Source organism: Meleagris gallopavo, chromosome 1 (genome assembly GCF_905368555.1).
Source record: "Meleagris gallopavo chromosome 1, MGAL_WU_HG_1.1, whole genome shotgun sequence".
Lineage (NCBI taxonomy): Eukaryota > Metazoa > Chordata > Aves > Galliformes > Phasianidae > Meleagris > Meleagris gallopavo.
The window spans coordinates 81,562,993-81,580,350 of NC_139404.1; the positions used below are offsets into that span (position 1 = coordinate 81,562,993).

The 17,358-nt window shown below is 39.0% G+C and overlaps 1 protein-coding gene across 18 annotated transcripts in view; it reads left to right on the forward strand.

Annotated features, from left to right (window-relative positions):
• Positions 1 to 17,358, forward strand: part of ZBTB20 (zinc finger and BTB domain containing 20) — a 455,562-nt gene that overhangs the window by 420,935 nt on the left and 17,269 nt on the right. For all 18 annotated transcript variants that reach the window (XM_085237458.1, XM_085237517.1, XM_085237467.1 and 15 more), the window contains one exon: positions 159 to 346. The gene's annotated coding sequence lies outside the window, so the exon portion shown is untranslated. The remainder of the gene's footprint in view (positions 1 to 158; positions 347 to 17,358) is intronic.

Genomic DNA, 17,358 nt, shown 5'->3' on the forward strand with positions numbered 1-17,358 from the left:
ATGGAGGAAAGTCTTCTCTGCCTCCCTCCCTGCAAGGGAAAGGAGAGGAGGGAGGGGGGTGAGAGGGGGAAAAAGAAAGTTATCTTTAACAGATTCTAAAAATGCCTTTTCCCAAATATGCAGCCAGTCCCTTCAAAGGTCTCTTTGTTTATTTTCAGGAAGAAACCCAAGACAGCTGAAAACCAGAAGGCGTCTGAGGAGAATGAGATTACTCAGACGGGTGCATGCAGCGCCAAGCCAGGCCTTCCCTGCCTGAACCTTGAAGCTGTTCCGTCTCTGAACCCGGCCCTCATCCACTCACCACATTCACCAACAAACCTACACGCACACACAGGGTCATCTGATTGTGAGTACACCAACGCACTGCTGGGTTGCAATGGGGCTCCTGAAAGCACATTCCTTACTGTAGACTTTCAAGCCAGTTGGATGTTCTTTCCATAATGGCTTAAGCAAGACTTCCTCAGAGTTTACTTTTTCCCTGTGGGACTTACCTTTGAAAAAAGAGTGTTTTGTGATAAGGTCATGATAATGCAATCAGACAGAGGAAGCTGAGAACATGTTGATGGGTCAAGTTGCTGGCTGCTCCAACTTCTTACGAAGCAAAAAGGGAAGATCTTTTGAGCATGACTCCTTCTAACTAGAGCTGTAGTTAATTCTCTCCAGATAGTCACATACTTCTCATTACCCAAGCTCATCTGCTGACTGGAATTTTTCAGCCTATTATTGTATTGCAGTGTCTGGCTCTAACATGCTGCCTTGTAAAGGATTTCTACTTTGACAGGGAGGAGCGTTTCTATGGGTGGAATCAGATTCAATATGTGAGAGACTAGGAGATCTTTGTAGACCTGTGTGATTGTACCAGTTTAAGGCCCACGTTTTCAGTGCATTCACTTTCGGATTACTCAGGTCGCGTTAATCAGCTTTTTTAAAATGTTCATTCTGTTTTTCCCCCCTCCTCTTCCCCACTTCCAGCCCTCTTCCTTCTGCCCCCCTACTCCCCCCAGAAAAGATGAAATGATTAAAACTGGATTCTGGAATGTCAGCACTTAAGTGTCCAAAAATGTCATTTCACAATGGTCCATACCTGAAAGTCTCTTGGGAAGGAACATGGAGGGTGTTGTCAACCCTAATAATTCACTAGTTATATAAAAGACAGCTAACCTCTTTTGTGGTGGTTTTAGGACACCGTAAAACTTACAAGGGGGAAGAAAGGAGAAGGAATCGTAGAATCATAGGAAAATGATGATGCTGGGTTTTAAGAGCTCAGAAGCCAATCAGACTTTGCAAAGGCCTATAAAAAAATCAGAGCATGACAATAAAAAATCAGATTAAAAAGTATGTATATTCTTTTTTCTTTTTCTTTTTAAATTTAAAAATCTTGCCTCAAGGCCAAGCTTGGAAGCAGCTGGGTTATAGGGATCATCACTATCAAAATCACTTTAGCTGCAATTCATTCCTGCTGGCTTCTGACTGTATTTATTATGATCTTCTTCTGGAGATCTTGATTTTAGTAGAATTGATAAAAACATTGGGGGGAGAATTTCCTAAATCTCACCTAGTGATCTGAGAAGAAAGAAGTGTGAAGCAGTTGAACAGCAGGCACTATGCAATTTGGTATATATAAGAATTCTCTTCAAACTGGTGATGTCAAACATTTTGTCAAAGCTGGGATACAGTTTTGTCTTGTAATGTTTTCTAAAAACAAAAGTCTTGTAAGAAGATGCAAAAATTAGCAGAACAACAAGAAAAATAATCCTTATTTTCAAACAAAGAATCTCTTTATCCCATTCACAAAGATGAAAGAGTTCATTAGTAAATGGGATTTGAAACCTCACACTGATGGTTTTTGACAGTACAAATAGAAACCCATGAAAGCAACCTTAGGACAGAGGCCAGCAGGAATTGTAGAGAACTCAGAGAATAAACTGCTTCTGCTTTCTGAGGTGGCCAAGTTCAGGGGTGAGGAATATTGTATAGCGTGAAGAGATGGAGCATGCAACTGTTCATACTCTTGTTTCATGGACAAGCAGACCTTTAGACACTCAAGATTTTAACGTTCACAAATCATCTCCCACTCCTGCTAAATTCACAGTATCAATTTGAAAGAAAAACTTCAAACCTAGACTAGATGTTCCTTTCACATTGAAGTCAGTTTTTGAAAAAGGATGTTTAATAATATTTTCAGCATTAAAATTGTTCTATCTCAGAAGCTGTTGAAATCTAGTTCCCAAACTACACTTAGAGTCCTACAAAAATTCGAGAAATGCTAAAACCTCTTATGATGTTGATCTGTTAGTTGATTCATTGTGCTTTGAAACCATTGGAAAAGCTCTCTCGCGATTTATGGTGGGTTACAACCTTCATCAGGCTGTATTTGTTTGGGGCAGTATGCCTATAATTAATGTTTGGCATGTTCTTGCAAAATATCAATGCCAGTTTCTGACATGAAGATAAAATGAGGCAGGACGAATTTATGCTTGCATATTTACTACAGCTGTTTAACATGGTATGCGTATTTTTTTAGATGTTTTTTCAGTCCCTACTGCTAGAACACATTGATTGACCCAAGCGATTGGCGTTTGTAGTTCCCAGTATTTAAAAGTAGGCTCCCTGTCATTACAAACTCCTTTCCTTTATCTCTTGCTTTCCCTGTCTTTTGGACTGGTTCTTTCCTCTCACACTGGATCCCCTCCTTTTGCCCTTTTCTCTCCCTCCTCTCAGAATTATGTTGCCACACTTCTTTTTTCTCCTCAGCTTTTGGTCCTGCAATTATGTCTTCCTTCTTTGGGCCAGCAGCACTTTCTGTCCTTCCCTATGCCTTCTTGACAGTACAGTACTATTTCTTGTCCCTTTTGCCCAGACCACTATGCAGCCTCTACCCTTGTGACTGAGCAGATTATATTTCATTCTCAAATGGACACTTTTTACTCTGGTGGGATGTTTTCTAGAGGATGGCTAATATTCTATTTATAAACTGAAATTAGACAGAATGTTTGACGGGAATTGTTTCATGCAAAATATCAAAAACATCCAGAAAAAGTCAGCATGTAGGGTATTTCCATTCTTGGAAAAGTGTACTGATGTCCAGATGGCTCCATAAGTCCTCATTTATGTATCTGGAAAAAAAGTCTTTGATTTTATGGACCACCTATTCAAATCAGCTTGAAATCTTCACTGACCATTTTGCATGCACAATCACTCGTGCTTGGCAGAAAACATCACCACATTTATTATGAGAAATATTCATAATCCAATCTACTTTGAAAAATCAGGGTGCTTTTGGAATGATTCAGACCAAAATACTTTTTCCAAGCATAGGAAATAAAAACTTTGTGATAGCCATCTGCTCCTCAGCTGTAAAGGCAGAGGTGAAGAAAGCCTAAGCAATAGACTGAATCCCAGTGTTACTGAATTGAATTCTTAGTGGGGAAAAAATATATATATGTAAAAGTCATGTGTGATACACAATATAATATAGAGCTTAAGGCAGTATATTCTGCATGCTGCCTCTTGTACTACTTCATAATGACACAGGATCGTTTCTGACCATTTTAGGACTTTGGATTTAATTATAATATATTTTCAGTGCAGCTGAACCCTTGAAGCAAAATCCAGAACTCAGGAGATGTTGTGTCCATTCCCAGCTTTTTCATTCCTGGGAAATGAATGGTCAGGCAATGCAGTTGTAGAAAGAGGTCACAGGAAGAGGTACTTCCTGAGGTAACTGTTTCCATGTGGGACTTGGCAGATAGAAATCACCACTTTGAATTAGTCTGGAATCAAATCATAGGCTGAGCTGATAGAGCTCCAAATACCTCTAGCTACTCAGCTGTCGCAAACAGATGTAGCTGCTTGCTCAGAAGAAAGGTGTTAGTGCAAAAAACTACAAAGACAAGTACGGAGGGAGGAAAGGGTTCTGGAAAGGTTACAAAGAAGCCACATATACCAGAGTGGTGTTGTTTGCAACTTTCCACTCTCTTTCTTGCTCGTGGGCAGAGCATGCGTAAACTTGGTACTGTCCTAGTTCTAAAGACTGAACTCCCTCAGGTAAAGCTTTTAAAGATTTTCCTGAGAGGAAAATCAGTCCATCAGGACTTGGCTCTCTGTTTAAACTGTTTTGGTCTGTATAGGCCACTTATTTCAGGAGCCCTTTAGAAAGCATCTATCGCTATATATGTTTTGCAAGTGCCAAGAGATAAGATCATTTTGGCAGAAACTTTCACAAATGCTAAGAGATACAATCAGACAAAAACTTCATTCAGACTCTGATGTATGCATCTTAACAGATGTGTCCAAACTCAAAGAAATCCCATGGGAACAGTGCAACTGAATCTCTTTGTCTCTATTGATAGTTAAAAGAGTTATTCTTAGATATTGGATGGTCCATCCGCCTAGGAATTTGTTCCAGACAAGGGAAAAGCAGCATCTTAGCAAAGAGTTTCCAATGGGCTGAGAAGCTGATTGGGCAGTCATTGGAAAAACTGCTTAAGAATTTTTTATGATTTTGGAGAACACAAAATTCTTGGAGATCTGAGACTCTGATAGGGAATGAAAGTTGCAAAGAAAAGGGAGGCATGGATATCTTTAAAAAAAAAAAATATATGAAACAATCATTGCCAAATTATTGCGATGGGGGAGGACTTCTTTAAGTCACATCTTAGCAATGGGCTGGAGAGTTCTTGAGAAATAAAATGCAGTTTGTAATAAACACTTCTGATGATGGACCAGATGAAAACCACTTGTCCATACATGCTCAAGTGATGTGGCTGACTTGGTCTGATTCCAGCACTTTCTTTTTTTTTTTTTTTAACTTTCACAGGATGAGAACTTTGAGGCCATCTATTTTCCTTTTCTTTTTCTAAATTCTGGTTTTGGTATCTTGATAGCCTTCCAGCATAATTGGGAAAGGCAGAGAGGGAACCTCAGAAGGTTCCTTAACAGAGCATTGAGAGAGGGCTTGAAACTCTATTTTTCATTTTCTTGAGCAGCTAGAGGGATCATCCATTTCTTTCCCATGAATCAACAGGTTTGATTTGCCCGTTGCTAATGTAGAGGCTAGATGGATCTGAAGGTGGTTTGGCCTCATCTTTATGTTTTAGGTTTCCTGTGTTTCTCTTTGAGGTTCTGTGGCAGGAAGAGAATGGTTATATGCCCTTATGATCTTCCCGCTTTGCCTCTGGAAACGTGTGATCATGATTACCTAATAGCTGCTCTGGAGCTTTGAAATGGTTTCCACTCTGAGGGGAGAAGGAGGATCCTGATTCCTTCTTTATGGAGACAGACAGTATGTTAATAGTCATTTCATCTGCATTTTTGCTAATCTAAGTATGGTATGTGTTAGCTAATGCAGAATATTTTTAGGTTGTTTTTTGGTGACCTAAGAAATGATGTATGTTTAGATATCTATTTTAGACAATATAATAATGATATAAGCCTTCTCTGCAGCAACTGGAAGATACCCATAATTCTCAAGTATTGAATCTCACAAGGTTTAGCTATTTGTTTATCTTGCAGAACATTCCAGTATTTGTTTAGTAAATAGTTTGGTTCTTAGCAGTTACGAGTGGTTTCTGCATCCTGTAAATTTATATTTTTGTTCGTAATATTATCAAAGAAACGTCAGCCAAGAATGACTTGTGTTTTCACAGAAGCAGACGTATGTTGCTTGAATTGTGTAGAGTCAAATAAATATAAGTAAAGATATGTAAAACTATAAGCTGAGCTCACTCTACCTCTGTTGAAAAAGCTGTTGCTATACACCAAAGTGTTAGCGATACTACTACTGATCAGAACTGGTCTCTATATTCCTATGTACCTAAGTGAGTTTTGTCAGCTTGGTCTCTTGGGCTTTTCTTCTCTTGAGAAATGACTAAAAACATATACTTCAGTTATGAAGTCAATGAGTATGTTTTCAGAAACAACTGTGTGACTTTGGAACTTAACTTTTACTGATGCTTAAATCACATGGAAAGTTACTTAAAGGCTTTTTAAAAATTTGTCTGCTTATCTTCAATGGTGATTCTCTTATTAGATGACCCTGTAATACTGACTTGATGCTAGCTTGTCAGTCATTGTGGCATGTGCTTTTCTTACTGGTCTCGCCTTGGAGAACTGTAAGTGATCACATGCATAACTTCAGCTTCGATTTGAAAAAGCCATGAGAGTGTCTAGCTTTCATGGTTTCAAGGGAGAGCTTAAAGATATGTCTCCAGCATATGTATTACTTCTAAGTACAAGGAATAAGAATAAAAAATGTATTACTCTTTAAAATTCTAAATTTTCTAAAGATTTTGAGGTTGATAATACAGCAGTATTTGTAAGTTTGCTGAAGCACTGTCCAGTAAAACACTGGTAGTCTGTATCTGAGTCTACCTATTCATGCCTTCAGAGTCCACCTCCCAGATTTTTGTTACCATTAAGTTGCAAACCTTTTTGTAAATCCCTCCCTTAAATGAGATTTTCAACTATTTCACTCACTAAGTGAACAGTGAAAAATATGCAAGTCTCAAGTGTTTATCGCTGTTTATAAAGACATAGTAATACTCCTTCACTGGTTTTGGTTTCTCGTTTGTTGGTTGTCTGGTTTTTTTTTTTGTTTTTTTTTTTTTTTTTTTTTTAATTATGGTTTTGTTGTTGCCTTTTTTGTTGTGATTTGGTTTTGTATTTTTTTGATAACTGTCTCCAGGACAGTGCTTTCTTCTTATCCCCCTTGAGGTAGCTTACCTTCTCCCATCATCCTCCACTCTGAAAATTAAAGCAAAATTCCACTGCATAATTTCTGTAACCTCTTTGATTACTTTTATTGCTTTCATAAATCTGTAGTCCAGCCAACCCACTGACTCTGCTCCTTGCCTGTTCAATCTATCAAACTACATAATCTAAGGCACTTCTTAGGTACCAGTCATTGCCCTGTAAGCTTTCTTTATCTGATGTGTTTAAGGAATGTTTTATTACAGTATTTGTCTTTATACTCCTGTTTTTCTTTAAATTTCCCCTTTGTCCTGCCTAATCTTTGTTTTACATCTAGCCTGCAACAGTTTATGCTCTGTTCTATTAGTGTCACTTGGGCATGATTTCCTTGTTTGGAAAGATAGATTTTCAGCTTTGATGAGCTCTTATACTTCATTATTTAACCATTGTATTGTTTTTCTTTTTTCTTTATATTTGTTATCGTTGTTGTTATTGCATATGGAGTCTAATATCAGTGTTATTAAGGCCACCTTCCTGCTGATCTTATGGATTTAAATTCCTTCTCTTTTCCTTTAAGACCCTTTCTAACTTGCTCTTTTATTTTTTTTTTTCTTTTACTAGTTGTCCCTCCTGAAAATCACAGAATCACACAGAGTCAGAGAACCATAGAGGTTGGAAGGAACCTCTGGGGATCATCTAGCCCAACCCCTCTGCTAAAGCAGGTTCTCTGGAGTAGATTGCACAGAAACGCGTTCAGGCAGGTTTAGAACATCTCCAGAGGAGATTCCATAACCTCTCTGGGCAGCCTGTTCCAGTGCTCTGTCACCATCAAAATACTCAAGTTTTGTCTCCTGTTCAGAGAATGTGAGCAGTCTTATAGCTAATAGTACAAAAGGAAACAGTGCAGGAGAATACTGTAGAAATGATCGTGCCAATAGTTGCTATTTCCTATCTTAATCATGCATGCATCTGCTGTCATCTCCTCAGTCCTAATCAGTTGAGATGACTGAACTAAATGTACCATTTCCTTAGCGTGGTCCACAGAGGGACACTTCATATTGCGGTCAAACACAAATGATTTTCCTATGTTTGTCAGGTGACTCTTCCTAAAAGAAAGCTGAAACAGCCACATCTACCATCTTTTGTTCTGCTGTGTGTTATTGAAACCCTATGTAACTCAGTGCTTCTGTATCTCTTGGTTTGTTCTTTGTATGCTGTGAGGAGACACCTTCCGTGCTTGGGGAAGCATTGGCACATTACTTGTCAGGTTTGTTACAACTACGCAACTTCAGATCTACAAACGTAAAAATAGACTCGGTCACCTTCTGTTCCTTTTCATCACTGTGACTTTTTTAGCACTAGAGCTTTTTGCTCTTTTCATCTCAGTTTCCATGGTCATTTTCTCCTCTTTTCTCTTGTTTAGCCATGGTAGAACAGCCATATAATCCTTGTGCCGTGATCCCACACCCAATAACTTTAGAACAAGGTAGGGCCAGAGCAGTATTCAAATAAAATAACAAAATAAAACAAAAACAGAACAATTATTTTATTGTTTGTGTCTGACCAAAGAGAGCTCATTCATTCCAAACAGTTTTGAAGTGCAGTCTTAACATGGTACTGGGAGAGAACCTGAGAAATAAAAGCAAGATACTGCTTAATACTGCCTACTAGTGCTTATAAAATGTGCTAGGGGATGCTACGGGGGGGAGGAATCACCTGTTTCCACAAGAAACATGATCTATTCCATAGGTAAAAATCAGTTATAAGCCATGTGAGTGTTGTTAAATTCCTTCCTTGCTATCAAAGCATTTGTTCTGGCAGCTTCGTGAATGTATGGTAGAGCACAACAGTGTGTTCTTGTTGGCCAAGAACTAACTATACTTGGTTCCAGAGTGCACTAAGTATTACTGTTTCTTAAGAGAACGCTGTCATGCCATCTTTTTATTTGTTTCCTATGTATGTTTTCATTGTCCATGAAGTCATTTACAAGACTAAAATAATCCGAGACCTAAATTTGCCCATCTCCCACTCAGTAACTGGAATATAAAGAGAATTCAAGATATCTAGTTAATCTGTCAGCACAAATAGCTCCTCAATGAATTAACTGTGCCTACGAAAAAGAAAAAGAAAGAAGAAGGAAAAAAAAAAAAGGATAAACAAATCCTAGAACCCCTACTCATACTAGCTTTGTTGTGTTAAACACTGAAAGGAGCTCTGCCCAGTTTGATGAGCAGTATATACTCTGTATCAATCTGTGACATGTGGTGAAATGCTTCTTCTTGAAAACCTAGGAGAGAGAAGTAGTATAAATTAAGAGTAATCTCACTACAGCTATTTTTGAGTTCCTAACCAGTGAAAGTGTAAGTGTAGCAATATTATGCATCTATTAAAAATCTTGAAAGGCTCTTTATAACTAGATGATAGGAGTGATAACGTGTAATTTATTGATGTTAGACAGAGAAAAAAAATACACACAAAGTAGCAATTTTTTGTGTGAAAAGGGGTATGATAGAGGAAATAAAAACAGAGCAAGGGACTTCTCCCCAGAGCTTCGTGCCTGTATGTGCGGCCGTGTCAACTTCAACAAAAATACCTTGTGCTTTGATCCCATGTAGTGTTTCAAAAGAAGGCATAGCCCTCCCTGCATTCGAGAGTAAAACCCCTACATGTTATCTCTAATGTCTTTTGGCTGAGTAGAGGGTAAAATGTGCCTGAAGGCAGACCTGAGAAATAACTCTTAAGCACAACAGTAGTCTCACCTGTTAGTGTCTGTATGCATGTGTTTACCTGTAGTTCCCGAGTCTTTTCCCTATAGAGGAAAAAAAAAATATCAGAACTGACAATGTACATTTAACAGTACAGACCTATCTGATGGTGTCAAGTCACCCATGAAAGCTGTGTTCTTTTTTATTACTGTCATCTATTAGTTTAGAGCATTCTGTCCTACATTGTTCTTCCTATCAAAACAAGCAGGTGGTTTTGGAATGTGCCTGTTCCCCAGGATTGCAGAGGTCTCACTGAGGACAGAGATTTTCCCTGTGGCCTTCAGCATCATTGACATGAGCATGTACTGTTTCCCACTGGTTTTTGAATCTGAATTAGAAGCAGGCCTGAACGCTTACCCCCTAAACTCAAAATAAAGAAGCCACAGTCTAGCACAGTATGAATATCTGTCTCACAATATTTCTAAGTTGAGATATCCACCAAAGCACCCAGTTGTACTAGTTAACAATTACTCTTTCACTAACAGATAAAAAAGATAAATGGAAAAAAATAACCAAGTAAAATGTAGCTTTTTTCATGTGATAGCTTTCCTCTAGCCAGAACTGAGCGAGGCGCAGCCACTGGAAGATACAAAAGAGTCTTTTTCCCAGTCATGGGGACTGGCATTTACAGCTTCTCCTCCATTCCTTGTTTCTCCCATCAACCACTATGTCTGTGACCAGAAAAAAATCTCCTACATTTAAAGGCCTTTCTCTGGAAACATGTAGGATATGAGCGGACTGCAGTTCTCCCACCAAAGCCAACCATTTCTGTCCAACTGCACCCTTTTCCTAACTGCAACTCCCCACAGAAGATTTTAGCTTCAATAGAAACCTTCTAAACAGTTAATTATCTTAAGAGGTTTTAATCTATATTTTCCTTTTAACCAAAGCCCGTAGGCTTTCAGGCTTACTGTATTTAAGCACGCTCAAACTGATAAGCTTTTCCTCCTTGTCTCTCTGCCTGGGGGAAAACCTAACAATACAGCGCAAATCTGAAAGGGTTCGTGGAATAGCAATTGTCTCTTTTGGAGACACATTTTAATATATTTTAACTATTAGCCCTTGAATTCCTTCCTCCTCCGCACTCAGATCCCACCCTCAGCCCTTTCTTCTCCCAATGTTTCTGAGAGAGGACATAAATTTCTAGAATCCAACACAGAGAGATGACCAAAGGGGACTCCCCCATTAACTTTATACATTACTAGGATTTATGCAAAAGCCCTTAAATTAGGCAAAAACGTTCTGAATTAATATAGTAAGCTTTTAATATGGACCATTGAGTATCAAAATACGTCACCGTGGTTGCCTATATTTTTCTAAAGTTTATTCTTTTTCTCAAGAAATGTCCCTCATCCTTTGTTTAAATTAAGAGTATTTCAGCTTAATTCCTTGGGCATTGTTGGCCTATCTTACTTCTTTCCTAATCGGTGGCTCTTTTGCAACGTACCCACTGGTGCAGAATGCCTTCTGAGTGACAGCACCTGGCACGGCAGAGGAAAACCAGCAATACATGTATGCACCTAGGTTTTTAAAGAGCCCAAATGTCTTAAACTTATAGCCAATTAGAACAGTTGGGCCATGCTGGGCCTTGGCATAATCGTGCATGAGCTCTCTGGGAACAAGCGAATGCAGTTGAAACAGTTTTCATTTAGAATATTAAAATGTTCCCTAACGAAGAGGAGACGAGCACAGCCTGGTTTCTCTTCCTAGGAAATGGTGCCATCATGTGGCCACGTTACTTTCTCTGTTTCCTATTGCAAGAGGGTTGTTCTCTCTCTTTTCAGTGGTTTGCCGATCCCACTTTTTGCTAATGAAAATTGCTTACGAGTGGTCAGGGCACAAGAACTAGCACCCATATCATGAGATTGCCATCCAGGTGGAATACCTGTCAGTGCAGCTGTGGCAACAGCCCTGGTGCTTCTGCTGTTGACACTGTGTATGTGCAGTTGTAAGTAGTATGTTCAGCATAAAGAGGCATAAAGGAATCAAGGCACTAGAGCAGGGCAAAGGAAATAATGACTTTGTAAGCCTGGAGAACAAAATCTTATGGGACTTCTGGAATTAATTCTTGATCTTTCTCTTCAGAAGTTGTTCCGCATTTCTTGGATAAAGATTAATTGAGGCACCCAGTCCTTCTGCAGAACTGGGCACATGATGCTATCCCTCTTCTACAAACAAAGCAAACTGAGGTACAGGCATTGCTGCCCTGTAGATGAGGAGTAAATGGGGTTATGGCTAATGGACTCTTCCTGCAGACTTCCAGGCCAAGCACAGGGAAGTGATTCACTGCCTGCACCCCAAGCATCTTGCCTGAAATAGAGGCTTTTGTGCTCAGCGTTGAGGATTTAGGTCTGCTGGATGTAGAAGCAATTTTATGTGCAGAACACCTATGGTTTAGTCTTCTATTTGATGAAAAATGGATATCTCATCACTACGGATACTGAAAAGAACGGGGCAATTAGCTAAATAAATCATCCGTAGGACATTTGCTGAACATTGCTTAGCCTGCAGAAAAAGCCTGTCTTCTCAAAAAAGTTTAAAGACACTCTTATTAGCCATCTACTCTATATGTTTGCTCCTTGGAGAATAAGGTTGTGTTCGTGTGTGCATGCATTTCTGTCTTTCAAATAAACGTAGTTATTAGACTATGAAATTTAGAGAAGTTTGACAGGTTTCAGAACACAGTGATTCTTTTTTCCATAGATTTTATTACTGACACATTAATAGATGTTGTGCTGGTAAAAATACAGTACTTCCTGTTAAATGTAGACTGCTACATATTTTGATTCTAACAACAATCTGGTAGGGTTAGGGCAATTCGTGTAGTGTCATCTGGTGTTTGTTTTGGATAGATATTATAGAAGGAGATACTGATTTTCAAGATGTTCAAGCAGATGATTGGGTGAAAACTCCAGCAAACCTTTAAAGCAACAGAAAGCAAGAGCTGCTCCTGGTCAGATCTCCTGCTGAGGATACAAATGTTCTTCCTGTGTTCCTGAAACTCCATACAGGCTTTATGCCTTGAAGGCCCCTTTTCAGAATGAGGCCAAATATTCAGAAGAATCAATCTGAACAGAATTGGATAGATCGGTCTCTCTGGCATCACTGGGATGTACTAAGAAGTCAGCCACTACCGGGTTTTCAGGATTTTAGATTCAGGTCACTTCTTTGAGTGGAAAAGTGTCCTTCTGTTAAATGCAGTCTCAGAGAGTTGAAACCTGACGTAGGACTAATTTTGTCAATGGCAAATTGGCAGATATGAATTTTTACTCCATTAATGCAGTTTTATTTTAAAATGACTAATTTCAGAACAACAGAACATAAAACTTCATCACTAGGGATAAATCAGGTCATTGGAGCTGAAGAATGCACCCGTGGTTTTTGATTACTAAGGTTGGAACAGGAGATGCTGATGTATGGAAATGAGAAAACTTCCTATGGTAATTGTGGGGCTTTCATATGTTGTGATAGAAATGCTGTATTTTTAATGAACTGCCATGTTTATGCAAGACTTCAGATTTTTCATTCCAAATTAAGCATTCTTTACTGAGACATGCTTTTTTTTTTTTTTTTTTTTTTTTAAAGGAAAATCTGTAGAGTTGCATTTTGATAACAGGGCTTTATTTGCTTGATTGTATTTATTCTGTAAGGTATTTGAATACTATTATATCTGAGGTGTGTCAGGCAAGCATTTCATTCACATTGTTACTGAACAAAAATTCCAGTCTGAAAGATGATTCCTTAAGACCAATGTGGATTTTAAAAAAGTGGGCATTCTCTATTGTGCTGGATGCACGGGGTTAGGGTGTACATGTTATGTACACAAAAAGTCTCCAGGTTATATACATTTTACTCAATACATTTAAAGCTGCATAAGCATTACTGATTGATTGCTGCAAACTAATTGGTACAGTCTGATTGGATTAAGGCCACTTGGTGAGTTTTGTTTGGCTATACATTGGATTGGCAAATCTAGTGGCTAATGTTTTGTTGTTACTGTTCTTTACTTCCCTACCTATGTGCTACAAGAGGCTGCAAAATGTAGGTAGCACAAGACACATTGCAAAATATACCTCAAGACGCAATGCAGACATAAAAATATACATTGTGACTTGTATGGTATAATCATTACAACATCTCTCAGCTAGAATACTTAACCTGCTTTAGGGCAGTGCATTTTTAAGTGAAAGAAGGACAAATGGAGTAGAAGATGGGAGAAGACAAGAATGAGGAGAGTATGTATGTCCAGTGAGTGTGATGAGTAGAACAGAGTTTGGATTTTCTGGGAAAGACAGGCTTAAAGAAGAAATGTGAGGTATTTTCCAGTATGTGGGAGGTTGCTATAGAAAGGAAAATAGTCAACACTTCTCTTTGTCTGTTGAAGAAAAGGATGATTAATTGATTTCCAAGTAGAATACTAGGAAAACTTTCTTCTTATAAAGATGGTAGACAGTCTGTCTGAGGAGAGAGTGGAAATCCCACACATTTGTGGTTTTTGCACATGTCTTAGGCAAATTTCTGAGTGCGTAGTGTAACTAAATTGTTCTCACCACGAGGAAGAGGAATAAACTTGATGACTATAAGAAGAACTTAACACGTCCTTCTGCTACAGCTAGCAGGCTGTGATCCTCTAGTACTTGATTTGGAGAGCAAGGTTAGAGATAATCGAAACAAACCACTGTTGGGACAGAGAGTAAAGAGTAGATGATTATGCTGGTCTCCAGCAGCAGCAGGTTAATTTAGTTTGTGGTGCTTCCAGGAACTGGATTACAAGTGCACATATTCTATAGGAGATAAAATGTCTCCAGCTTTTCTTCAGTCACTCTGAGTGGGAGATCTTCTCAGTGCAAGGCCTGAGAAGCTTGTCAGGAAGACAAGCTAAAGCAGCAATATCAAAATAGTTCTAGTTAATCTTGTCTAAGTATCAGTGAGATGAATTGCCAAACAATTTTCTGAATGCTTCTGCAGAAAATTGAGGCCAAAACTCAATCCATTTATGTTTCAATAGGCCTACCAGCTCTGAAGTATATGAGGTGACTATTTCACCCTTGAAGTATGAAGTTAAGAGTAGAGCCTTTGGAGTTCCCCCTGCTGAGTTATTCCTGTGAAATACCACACAGTAAGTTTCAAAAAAGAGCCAGGATTCCAGCAACACTGGCAGCTTGCTCCAGGTGAAGGCCATGCACTGAGCTACTGCTGGCTTACAGAAGCTGCAGTGGTTTCCTCATCACTGTTTCTAGGAACGGTCAGTCATCATTGTGCAGTCTGCTTTGAGAGACTGTGATTTTGAAGGGCAATAGAGAAAATCAAATTCTGTAATACCTTACAGCTATGAGCTTTAAGGCAACAAACGTTGGCTTTGCAGAAAGGGACATCTAGTGGCTATACAAAAAAACCCTTACATTCTAAAACATACAGCGTAGCCGTTTGTATATGACCAGCAGTCTTGAGCATTCTGTACAACTTTGTAACTGTGCTACATCATGCATTTGCTTGGATCATTCTCTACGTTTCTGACAAAAGTCACTTTTGTGAGCTGTATCTTTCCACTTTTGTGAAGATCTATGTATTGTAGCTTTAATGTATAGAAATCTTCCTTCAAGCTGTACTTGATGTATCTCATGGCTTTACTTCCACGTATTTTAAAACATCTTCCGAGAGTCCACTGCCTGCTGTTTCCTTCTGCCTTTGTACCCTCAGCACCCTCTGGCACTGCACTTGGAGAGATTCTCACTGTCATTGTCATGGTAAAAATCTGCCTTCCTTCGAACACCCTTAGCATAAAAGTCAGCAGGAGGGGTGGAAGAGATTCAAGAAAACACTAATCTAAGCACTCAGTCATGTATTACACAACAAAAGTTTTTCCCTTTCCCATCCATGTTGTGCTCCTTCTTACTGGCTAAGGATGAATTCCATGCATGTTTCTGTGAATAGCCTGACAGTTTAATCGGTACATTTGCATATGGGGAAACGGAGCTTTTTTCAAAGTTGCACAGTAATATGGTTCACCTTTATGCCATGCCAGCTTCAAATTGCATCTCAGGAGGATTGCAAATGTGCATAATCTGCGCTGTTGATTGGGCTTTTTTTTTCTTTTTTCTTCCTCTTTTTTCTTTCTCTCTCTCTCTTTTTTTTTTTTTTTAACTGCCCAAACTCCTATTCATTGCCCATCTGAGTAAGAATAGCCTTTGCGTTTTCAAACCCATTCTTTCCTATATGGTTTGTGAATACCCCTCCAATCAGAACTTGCTTCATAGAAAGGGGACAAAACCATTTTACAGGAGTTTCTTAGAATGAGTCCATTGGGATCTCTACATCATATTTACTGGACAAAAAAAAGGGGGAGAGGCGGGGAGGCACTTAACAAAGGCCACTTGAATTTCACAGAAAGTTTCCCACTGTCTCATGTTTAAAAGAGTGGCAGGCCTGAGCAGAGCCTGAGACAGTAGTCTTTTTCCTGAGCCAGGCATTCTGTAGGTGAGTGACTGAGTGAGTGAGTGTGTGTATGCGTGTGCACATATGCACCCACATGTGGGTGTTGCTGGATCTTGTGACGAACTGATACACTCTGAGACATGCTGAAAGAACTGATACCAGCTTGGGCTTGCCTAAGATTCTAGTATTCTTTATCAGAATATCACATTTACTTTAGAGTTAAACCTAGCGAGTCCAGCTCTTATGGGAAACACCACCTTTGGACTTTCTGCTTAGAACAATATAGAGTAAGGGACAACTCCAGAACTTGGATCTGGAGATAGTTCCCTGCAGAAAGGGAGAGGCTGCGTTGAACAGGGCAATCTCTACGACTTGTTAGAGTGAACTGCTGCTTCTTTTATGCTATTGTGGTTTGTGTACTAGCTTCTCTAACACAGTCATTGCAAGTACTTTGGTTGTACTTTGAATGGGTATGGTTTTCAGTGTTGAAAATCAAGGAAGATAGCTTGGGAAAATCATTCTCAAAATCTGCATGAGATCGTGTTGTTTTTGTTTTGTTTTTTACCATTCATTATGAGTCTCTTCCATGCACCACTCTTAGATCCTTAAGGAGTGAATTTCAGTTGTTTTTCTGTTGAAGTAGGGAAGATGTTTCAATTTCACTTGAAGAAGTAGAGAGACTAGATGAGGCTTTTTTTAAGAGAGAGCTCTGTTTATACCAGGCACAACCAAAATACCTTTGTCTTACATGGAGTGACTCACATTGTCACAATTATATCAATATGTCACGATGTATATTTTAATGTCTACGTTGTGTTTTGCTATATATTTTATAATGTGTCTTGTGCTACTTATGTTTTACGACATTTTGAGTAATCATGGTGGTAAACCATAAGGAAATGAGGCAGCAGATAGGTAGGCAAGTAAAGAAGATTAACAACTAAACACTAGCCACTAGATTTGCCAATCAAATGTGTAGCCAAACAAAACTCACCAAGCAGCCTTAATCCAATCAGATTGTACCAAATAGTTTGTAGCATCCATTTGTTGGAAATATCCAAATAATTTTTGTCAGGACGGTATCTCTGATAAAAGCAGATTTTATTTGTGATTGCAATGGCGGGCGTGCAGGAGCACCCCTATGGACACAACATGACAGTCTTCCCCCCTTGCCTCTCCCCCCCCTCCCCTGTCTCCCCACTGGGTACTCCAGGTTCACAATCTTATCAGAAGGTTTACATTTGTTAATTTATTTGTTATCTGGTGTCAATCCTATCGTCTCCAAGATGTCTCAACACTCTTCTTGTTCATATTGATATGGTGATTTTGTTCAGAGTAGTTCTTGTTAAACAAAGAGTAGAGAGGGGTGGTGGCCCCTCTCTTCCTCAATACCTTCTTCAGGCACTCCCTGAGGCATTTAACGAATTGTCCTTTTAATTTGCTCAGGATACTCTAGCAATGCGTGTGA